The sequence below is a fragment of the Dermacentor variabilis genome, chromosome 4 (genome assembly GCF_050947875.1).
Source record: "Dermacentor variabilis isolate Ectoservices chromosome 4, ASM5094787v1, whole genome shotgun sequence".
NCBI classification, from domain to species: domain Eukaryota; kingdom Metazoa; phylum Arthropoda; class Arachnida; order Ixodida; family Ixodidae; genus Dermacentor; species Dermacentor variabilis.
Window position 1 is genome coordinate 187,510,758 of NC_134571.1, and position 9,622 is coordinate 187,520,379.

Here is a 9,622-nt window from a genome sequence, read left to right on the forward strand (position 1 = left end):
CTTCACTGCTGATGTAAATTATCGACAGTGCGGAATCGTAGCGCCATTACGTCTCTGTGAAAATTTAGACCAGCAATGAAAAAGAATACACTTGGTTATTGCAGTATTAGCGCTGCGTTTGTCTGGTTGAGCTCTACGCAACCAGGTGGCTGCCCCGCTCCGGCCGCTCACATTTAGGCCTAGGTCAGTGAAACAATCAGTACGCATGCGTTAACCGGAGTACCACACAAACTAAAATTCTCTGTTATTCAAAAGCTGCACACGACCCTCTGAAATTAGCTGTATGGCGCGTAGGCGCTCTGTCCATGATGAAGCAATGCTTGCCTTTGAAGGATTCGCAGTGAGCACACGAAATGCGTGCTTCTTTTTAACAATTGTGAAACCGGCTTGAATAGGTCTTAACACTGAATGTTCTGCCTTTTCAATAAGTACCTTCCATTGGTGGACATTTATAAATTTTATTGTGATATTATTACGATATCATCGAGCGATGCTCAAGGGACGAGCGGCCTCGAGAACGACGACGATGTGGGTCAGTGCCTTTGGCGCGAGCGAGTGTCGGCCTGGTGATCTGGCTCCAGTGTAAATAGCCTGTATACAGCCTCTTTATTCTGTGTCTTTCCGCACGTAACATTCGGGTGGAGGTCGGCGATCCCCGTCCTCACCACGGAACTCCGGAGTGGTCGGTACATCGAGCTTGTAACCGTGCCTCCCAGTGACGAGACCGCCTCTGCAACGGCTTCGGCTTGTCCGACTGCACCAATCATCACGCTTGCCTAACATCGCGACCCTGATGTGTTATCTGGCCTGGAGGGAGAGGACGTTGACGAATGGCTCAAACTCTATGAACACGCCAATGCTAATAACAGGTGGGAGCCAACGATCATGCTCGCCAATGTCATCTTTTATCTCGGTGGCACCCCACGCGTGTGGCACCAAACGCATGACGACGAGATAAACAGTTGGGACAGTGTCAAAGAAAAGCTCAGGGAACTGTTCGGCGACCCCAATGGGCGCAAGGCTGCCGCGCTCTTGCGTCTCGTGTTCAGACATCTACAGAGCCGCACGTTTCGTACATCCTGGACGCCTTGCCTCTATTCCGTAAAGCTGACGATAACATGTCCGAAGCAGATAAAGTGGCACATGTGCTAAAAGGCATCGCCGACGACGCTTTCAATTTGCTTGTTTTCGGCAACGTCTCGACTATCGACGCCATTATAGAAGAATGCCGTCGCCTTGAACAGGCTAAGAGCCGCCGTATCTCATACCACATTGCGCGGCTACCGAACACTGCTGCTACGTCGACATGTGAGGGTCGACCGCGTCAGACCACCCCTGTGACGACGTAACTCGTATTGTTCGCCGCAAGCTCAGGCCGTCGTCGGACAATTCAGGCCGTCGCCAGACAGGAATTTCAGAACATGGGTCTCAACTCCGTGTGTTCATCGTCCACACCCACGGTTCCCCAGTTCTCTAGCAGCCCTCCTCGTCCCCGGCAGTCCTTTTCTCCCACACCTCGTCGCAACCCGTCCGAATGGCGTACCCTTGATGACAGGCTGATCTGCTTTCACTGCTGTCGCATCGGCCACGTCGCTCGTCACTGCCGCAACCGATGGCCACCACCTCCTCGGACATACACCGCCGCTCATCCCCGGCCCTTTGGACCTTCTGTTTCCTATGCCACCCGCCATGAATCCATTGACGCTGATGCTCCTGGCCCTAACCTTCGCTACAGCCGCTCGCCTTCACCTCGACGCCATCAGTCTCGTTCACCCCAACCCTGTCGTTTCTCACCGTCGCCTATCACCTGCCGCATCCAGCCGGAAAACTAGGCACAGCAGCTTCTGGAGGTGAAGTTGCGTTGTGCACCCTGTCCTCGAATCCTCTGCTCATGTTACACACGAACCAAAACCTTCTTGACGTTGACGTGGATGGCTATCTTGTCACGGCAGTCATCGATACAGGTGCACATCTTTCTATTATGAGTGCTGCCTTCCGGCTTCGACTGAACAAGCTCCTCACCCCAGCATCGGCACGCGTCGTCCGCGTTGCGGAATGCGATACTGTACCTATCATCGGCATGTGTACGTCACGTGTTAGCATCGCCGGCCGCCACACTCCTGTCCTCTTCACCGTGATTGCTCATTGCCCCCACGACCTCATTCTCGGCCTTGATTTTCTCTCCGTGCATTCTGCTCTTATTGACTGCTCTGCCAGTACCCTGCGCCTTGCTTTGCTGATTCTCGCAGAACCTTCTGCCGCACCCTAGTGCCGCCTACGCCCCCTCCCCCGGATTTATTCGCCTGCCGCCAAAATCAATAGCCTATATTGAACTCTTGTCTTCCCCACCAGTCCCTGATGACGAGTACCTCATCACTCCTCCGCCCGACATTCCACTACAGTATGACGTTACCGTGCCTCACAGTATACTTACTATTACGCGAACCGCACTTTCATGCCTATCTTTAACTTTGGATTGGCAAAGCAAATTCTACCGCAAGGTATTTGCCTTGCCAACGTTGATTGTCTCGGCGACCATCACGTGGCAACTTTATCGACGGATGCTTCTTGCGAGCTTAGCAGGCTCATCGTGCCAGCCTCGGCCGCGGACTCCAAGATACAGAAAATGGTTGCGACGGACCTGTCTTCTGCGCAGGCTGAATACCTTTATCAAGTATTATAGTGTTGGTTAAGAATAAGGATGACACGTGGCGCTTCTGTTAGACTACCGCCATCTGAACAACATTACTAAGAAGGACGCCTACCCGCTCCCACGTATAGACGACGCCCTTGACTGCCTCCACGGTTCCAGCTATTTCTCTTCCATTGATCTTCATTCTGGATACTGGCAGATTGCTGTTGACGATATGGACAGAGAAAAAACCGCATTCAACACACCTGATGGCCTATACCAATTTAAAGCAATGGCGTTTGGATTATGCAACGCCCCTGCCACCTTTGAGCGTACCATGGACTCCTTGCTACGTGGTTTCAAATGCTCCACATGTCTCTGCTACCTCGGCGACGTCATCGTCTTCTCGCCCATGTTCGACGCTCACCTTGATCGCCTAACAGCTATACTTGATGTATTTCGAAAGGCATAGCTGCAACTTAACTAGTCCAAATGTCGTTTCGGCCGCTGCGAAATTACTGTTTTGGGTCACCTCGTTGACGCGTCCGGAATACAGCCTGATCCCGACAAAACTCGCGCTGTCCGAGACTTTCGGGTTCCGAAGACAGCCGCAGACGTTCGAAGTTTTGTCGGGCTATGCTCGTACTTTCGTCTTTTTGTTAAAGATTTTGCGGCAATTGCTAGACCCCTCACTAATCTCTTGATGAAAGGCGTACAATTCTCGTGTGGCACTGCAGAAGCCGCCGGTTCTCTCGTCTCGTCACTCCTCTCTCCTCATCACCCATTCTCGCCCACTTCGACCCTGATGACCCTACAGAATTGCCTACAGAATTGCCTACGTCGTAGCCCAGCGTCAGCTTGGCCAGGATCGCGTTATTGCTCATGTGAGCCGCCTCCTCACACCATCGGAGCGCAACTATTCCATTACGAAACGAGAATGCCTTGCTTTAGCCTGGGCGGTTGCGAACTTCCGTCCTTACCTTTACGGTCGCCCTTTCTCCGTAGTCACTGACCATCATGCTCTCTGCTGGCTCTGATCGCTAAAGGATACTACAGGCCGGCTTGGTCGATAGGCTTTGAGGCTACAAGAATTTTTATATTCCGTGGTCTACAAGTTTGGCCGCCTGCACCAAGACGCTGACAGCTTGTCGCGTTACCCTATTGACGACCCTGACTCCTCCAATAATACCAGTGCTGCTTATGCATTATCTGTGTCGCAGCTGCTTCATTTCGCCTGCGAGCAACGTCGTGACGCCTACATCGGAGAACTCATCGACCGTTTTGAACACCCTCCGGCCGACGCCACTCTACGCCTCTTCGTCCTCCGCGACGGTACTCTGTACCGTCGTAACCTTCATCCGAGTGGCTCTGAGTTCCTACTTGTCATACCTAAACGCCTACGCTCAACCGTTCTACAAGAGATTCACGACGCACCAACGGCAGGGCACATCGGCGTATTTCGAACCTATGACTGCGTACGTCGCCGTATTTTCTGGCCGGGCCTTGCCCGTTCCGTACGACGCTACGTCGCTGCTTGTGAACTTTGCCAACGACGCAAGAAGCCTTCCCAGCTCCCCTCTGGTTACCTGCAGCCGCTTGACAGCCCTGCCGAGCTCTTCCATCGTGTCGGCTTAGACCTTCTCGGCCCATTTCCGCATTCTGCACCAGGAAACAAGTGGGTTGCAGTAGCGGTGGACTACGCGATCCGCTATGCCGTAACCCGCGCTCTTCCGACCAGTTGCGTAACTGATGTTGCGGACTTCCTCCTGCATGATATCATTTTGATTCATGGTGCTCCGCGTCAATTGCTAACAGACCGTGGTCGTACGTTCTTAGCCAAAGTCATTGACGACATCATGCGTGCCTGCTCAATAAAGCATAAATTTACCACCTCCTACCACCCTCAAACGAACGACCTCACTGAGCGTTTGAACCGCACCCTTACAGACATGCTATCCAAATTCGTTTCAGACGACCACCGTGACTGGGACAAGGCTCTACCTTACATTAAATTTGCGCATAACTCTTCGCGTCTCAAAACTGCTGGCTTTTTGCCGTGTTACCTCTTGTATGGCCGTGAACCGACGCTACCACTGACACTGTGCTTCCGTCCACCACAGCTTCAACGAGCGCTTGTGCCCGTGATGCTGTCGCCCATGCTGACCATGCTCGCCAGCTTGCGCGCACTTGTCTACAAGTCTCTCAAGGCAAACAAAAGCAACGCTATGACCTCCGTCAACGTGATGTCCATTTTGTGCCCGGTACCCTCGTGTTGCTTTGGTCACCATCGCGTAAAGTTGGCCTATGTGAAAAACTGCTTTCCTGCTACGCAGGCTCATATCGCGTGCTTCTCCAAGTAACCGATGTCACCTACGAAATCGCTCTAGCGACGCCCACTACGTCCTCCGCTGTGACAACGAGTGACGTTGTCCACGTCGACCGACTCAAACCCTACGACTCTCCACGCGCCTTGGATAATTAACAGCACCGTGACGGCGCTTTTGCCGCCGGGGGGTAGTATTACGATATCATCGTAACGGAAGCTGAGGAAATAGCCGTTGCTCTAGCGGCAGTGGAGGGCTACCGATCCGAAAAGTCTTTAACGATACTCACCGACTCGCAAGCTACGTGTAGGAATTACATGAACGGCAGAATAGGACGCAGAGCGCTTCACATCCTCCACTCCTGCAGGGCTGACAACAAAGTCAGGCATACAATTTTCTGGGTACCGGGACACGCTGGAATAGAAGGGAACCTAAGGGCGGACAAGGCAGCTCGAGAGCACACAAACCGAGCGGCCACAAGCACCGACCCTGAGGAGCCCATACCAGTCAACCCAAGCTACTCAGACATTCTGAATTACTATAAGGGGGTCCGGGAGAGGGTGCTCTCCAGCAGCGACCCGAAAGTCCAGCATGGACTAGTAAGGCACACTCACCGAGTAGCCACCCTCAGTGGTGCCCTGGAATAGGGGCGTCGACCCTGCACAGATGGGGAATAAGACCGTGAAGACGGCCGACCACATCTGCCACCGCTAATTTCTAATCAATTAGAGCAAATAAAGTTTTTCCTCCTCCTCCTCCTCGAGCGATGCTCAAGGGACGAGCCGCCGTGAGAACGACGACGAAGTGGGTCTGTGCCCTTGGCGCAAGCGAGTGTCGGCCTGGCGATCTGGCTCTAGTGTAAATAGCCTGTATATAGCCTCGTTAATCTGTGTCTTGCCACACGTAACAATATTTAGAACGCGCCATACGAATAATAACATAGATCGACTGTAGCAAGGTGCATACACAGGATCCGCTGGGCTCGTTCTGGTGAACCTCAACACACTGGTCGTTAGCGCGTATCGCATGAGCTTTCGACATATCAGTACTCCCGAAAAGCGTTCAGGCAAAACTGAAAGGCAGGAGCGGGGTATTTTACCTGCATACAAAGGTCAGTAATTATAATTGCTATGTTAATATGGTGACCTTGTGCGTCTTCCAACATTTTGCTAATGTCTCCGGAGCCCGAGCTCCCGAAACTTTTCAAAGATAGTCTTCCTTCTTGCACTAGAAAATCTAAGTGCCTTCTTGTTTTGGAAAATTGCTTTCTTTTGAACCTTGTTGTATTTGGAGCTTCATCATTTGAGGGTAAACGTCAGATTTGAACTGTCATTGTCGGTTATTTTGAAAGTGTGATGGCAAAGTAAAAGCACATTACACACTACTGGTAAATGCACTCATTATACCTTATTCACACGAGCCCTCCTCAAACGCGAGGCGTATCTGTCAATAATTTACGTCATTCTCGCACATACTAAAGTGTTTCAAGACGCCGACGTTACTTAATATGTACTGAAAAGGTTTAGCAATAAATTCGGTTAATTTGCAGCAAAGTTGAGCGTCAACTAGCGACACTCCACGCACTTCAAACAATTTTTGCCACGCTGGTTGGCTCAGATTTGAGCAGATATGATAATTGGGTCAACTGGGGAGCAAAGGTAGTAGGTAACGCTCATGTCTGTAGTAGAACGTTAACTTCTAAACACAGATGACCTGAAAGTCGGCGGAATCTCAGGACCGCAAATGCGGTGGATCGACAAACAATAGTTATTGCTCGGCTAGTCATTTCATAGTAGTGTAAAAGAAAGACTACAAACGCCAGATCTTGCAAGCCACTTCCTGCTATCCGTCAGTTTTTTCCTCTCTTTCCCTTGTCCCATGTGGCCGAGTTAGCGATTCCGCTTCATTACACTTGGTCACACTGTGTTTTTGAAACTCAGTGCATAACAACATCGTGCTTGTCATTGAACCCTCTAATTGAAAGGAAACACGTGGAAGGCAAAATTATTCTTTCTTGTCCTATCCAAGCTTCCCTGTTGATCAAGAATGCGAACAGGCTAGGCGTCCTGTAATAACAAAGAGACCCCCAAATTTGGCACGCGGTTTCCCACCTGGTGGCCGACTACCTCGTTGCACCCATACCTCATCTCCTGTGTGCTACTACGGCGGCGGGGTGGTGCCGATGGTCATAATGACCCTTTTGAACGCCTTGTGCTTTCACAGCATTCTTGCGAGCTTCTCTAATATTGAGGCATGCCATCTATCGCGCAACGGAGTGTCCAAGTCTGGTGGGGTTGTTCAAATTGACCGCGTTGAGTCGCGGGAGCTGGCCATAAAGTATTTTGTATGGGTATATCCCAGCTCTGTAAGCTCTGTGAAGATGTGTTCACTGAGCAAACAGAAGCCTGGAGATGTTTGTACCAGTCGGATGCGCCGTCAGTATTCCCCCACTAGGGCGCTAAATGCGCTTAAGTTGTCAGGTTAGCTCTCTCCGTCAGACCGTTTGCTTCCGTATCGTACGCTAGTGCATAAAGGTGCTCAACTTTTGCTTGGCGCAGGTAGGCGGGGAGTTAGGAGCTGCGGAATGTGGGCGCCCGATTCAATATTTTTGTTCGGAAGACCACGCCTCAGTGGAAATCGGTGTTTCAAAAATCTGGTCACGTAGGTGGGCGTCGGAGAAGGCACAGCGGATACCTCTACAAATTTGAATAAAGAGAGGTTATTTGGAGGAAGGCAGAGAGGTCGGTCTGAGTTAGCTGGCTCTAGCCTGCTACTCTGCACGAGGTGAGTGAGTGGGAAGCAGGGAGGTAAAGGCGCGATGAGGGTTGATGATGGCATTGAAGAAGGATGCACAAAAATGAAGACAAGTTCTGCGTTCTCATGCTTATCAACAAAGTTCAAAAAGGTCCTTCAGAATACTCATCCGCCTTCCAGAGTATAGCTTGAGTCAAGAAACTAACTGAAGCTTAACAAAAACGCGCAACGAAGAAGCTTGTGTGTAGGCTTCTCCTGAGTGAGCAGCACATGCGCCCAGAAAGGTCTTTACACAGATTGGAATAGGCGGTCAACAGCAATCAGGATGTGGCGGTTGCCAGTTGCTGTCGTTGACAGGAGGCAAATATGGCTGAAGCAAGCTGTGTGAAAGATAGTAGCAGGTGGAATGGGTGTGAGTGGCCCAGACTGACATCCTGGAATGCGTTTGCATATTTCGTAAGTAGCGACGTAAGAGTTAACACTCTCACCTATTTTTGGCAAGCAGAAGCGCTGCTGTGCTTTTTTTTTTTTTGGAGTCGCTTGTGGACCTATGTATCCGCCTTCAGGTGTGTCGTGGATGGCCTGAAAAATACCAGGTCACAACGAAGCAGAGGGGGCTAGTAGGTGTTCTTCAACTTGCCTCTAATTTTCCACTTGCGACGACAGAGAGTTGCGTTTATAAGTTTGCTGCTGTTTTGTGCGCCCGCAAGTGATGCGACAGCCGCGGCATCAGCGTCTTGGCGTTGGGCCTCAGTGATCTCTTGCTGCGAAAATAGCATCGAGGCTTCCTTCATTCCAAATGACTCGTCCCCACTATGATTTCGCGAAAATGCGTCAGCCACTTGGTTCAAACTACCAACGCAATGTCAGATGCGGTAGTCATAATCTTGGATTCCTATTACCCAGCACGCGAACTTATGTTTCAGGTGTTACTTTGCCAACACCCATGAAATAGCTGTATTGTCTGTGACAAACGTAAACTAGCGACCAAACGGGTAGCGTATAAATTTCGCCTGAAAGCTCCGAACAATGGCTAGGCACTTCTACTCATTTGAGTGGCCGAGACTTTCAGCATTTGACAGTTTTTGGCTGGCACGGGCCCCAACTTGCTCAGTACCATCTGGGCCGCACTGCTCAACCACTGCTCCGAGCCTAAGCTGGCTTGCGTCTGTATTCACTTCAGTGGCCAAGTCTTCATTGAACTGGTTCAGTAAAGGGCAATAGATCAGCTGATCTTGGAGCAATTTGAACGCCACGTTCCTGCAATTAGCCCCATTTAAACTTCGCTCCTTTCTTGAGCATGTTACTGAGGTGAGCAGCTGTCGACACGAAGCTAGCAACAAACTTTCACAGGTAAGACGCGATGCAAAAAAAAAGACTGAAGCTGTTTATGCACGTCGGAGTGCATGGGGAAGTTCACAACGGCTGATATCCTTTCAGGGAGAGGCTGGACGCGTTTCTCGGAGATGGTAAATGCGCATTTCTCACGGTTTAGTCGGAATCCGGTGTTACAGGAACTTCGTCTATGTTCCGAAGATGTTATTTTTGTTGTGCCCACAATTAAGTTATTATATAGGCGCACAACATAATTATTCAGGCGGGTTTAACACAGTGTTCATAGTGTGCTCGAACGTGCTGGGAGCTCTTCGTAAGGGGAATGGCATATTGTTGAATTCGTAAAGCCCTGATGGTGCACGGAACGTGGTTAAAAATCTGTCTTCTTCAGCAACATTGATTTGCTAATATTGATGATGATGAATATTTGATGTTATTGGCGCAAGAGCCAAGTGTGACGAAAGAGCGCCAAGGCATTGGAAATTAGCTGTGAATCGAAGGGTAGATGTCTGTGTAAATGCCTCAAAACATGAAAGTTCGCAAAATATGTATGTAGAAAAACTATGATAATGACACG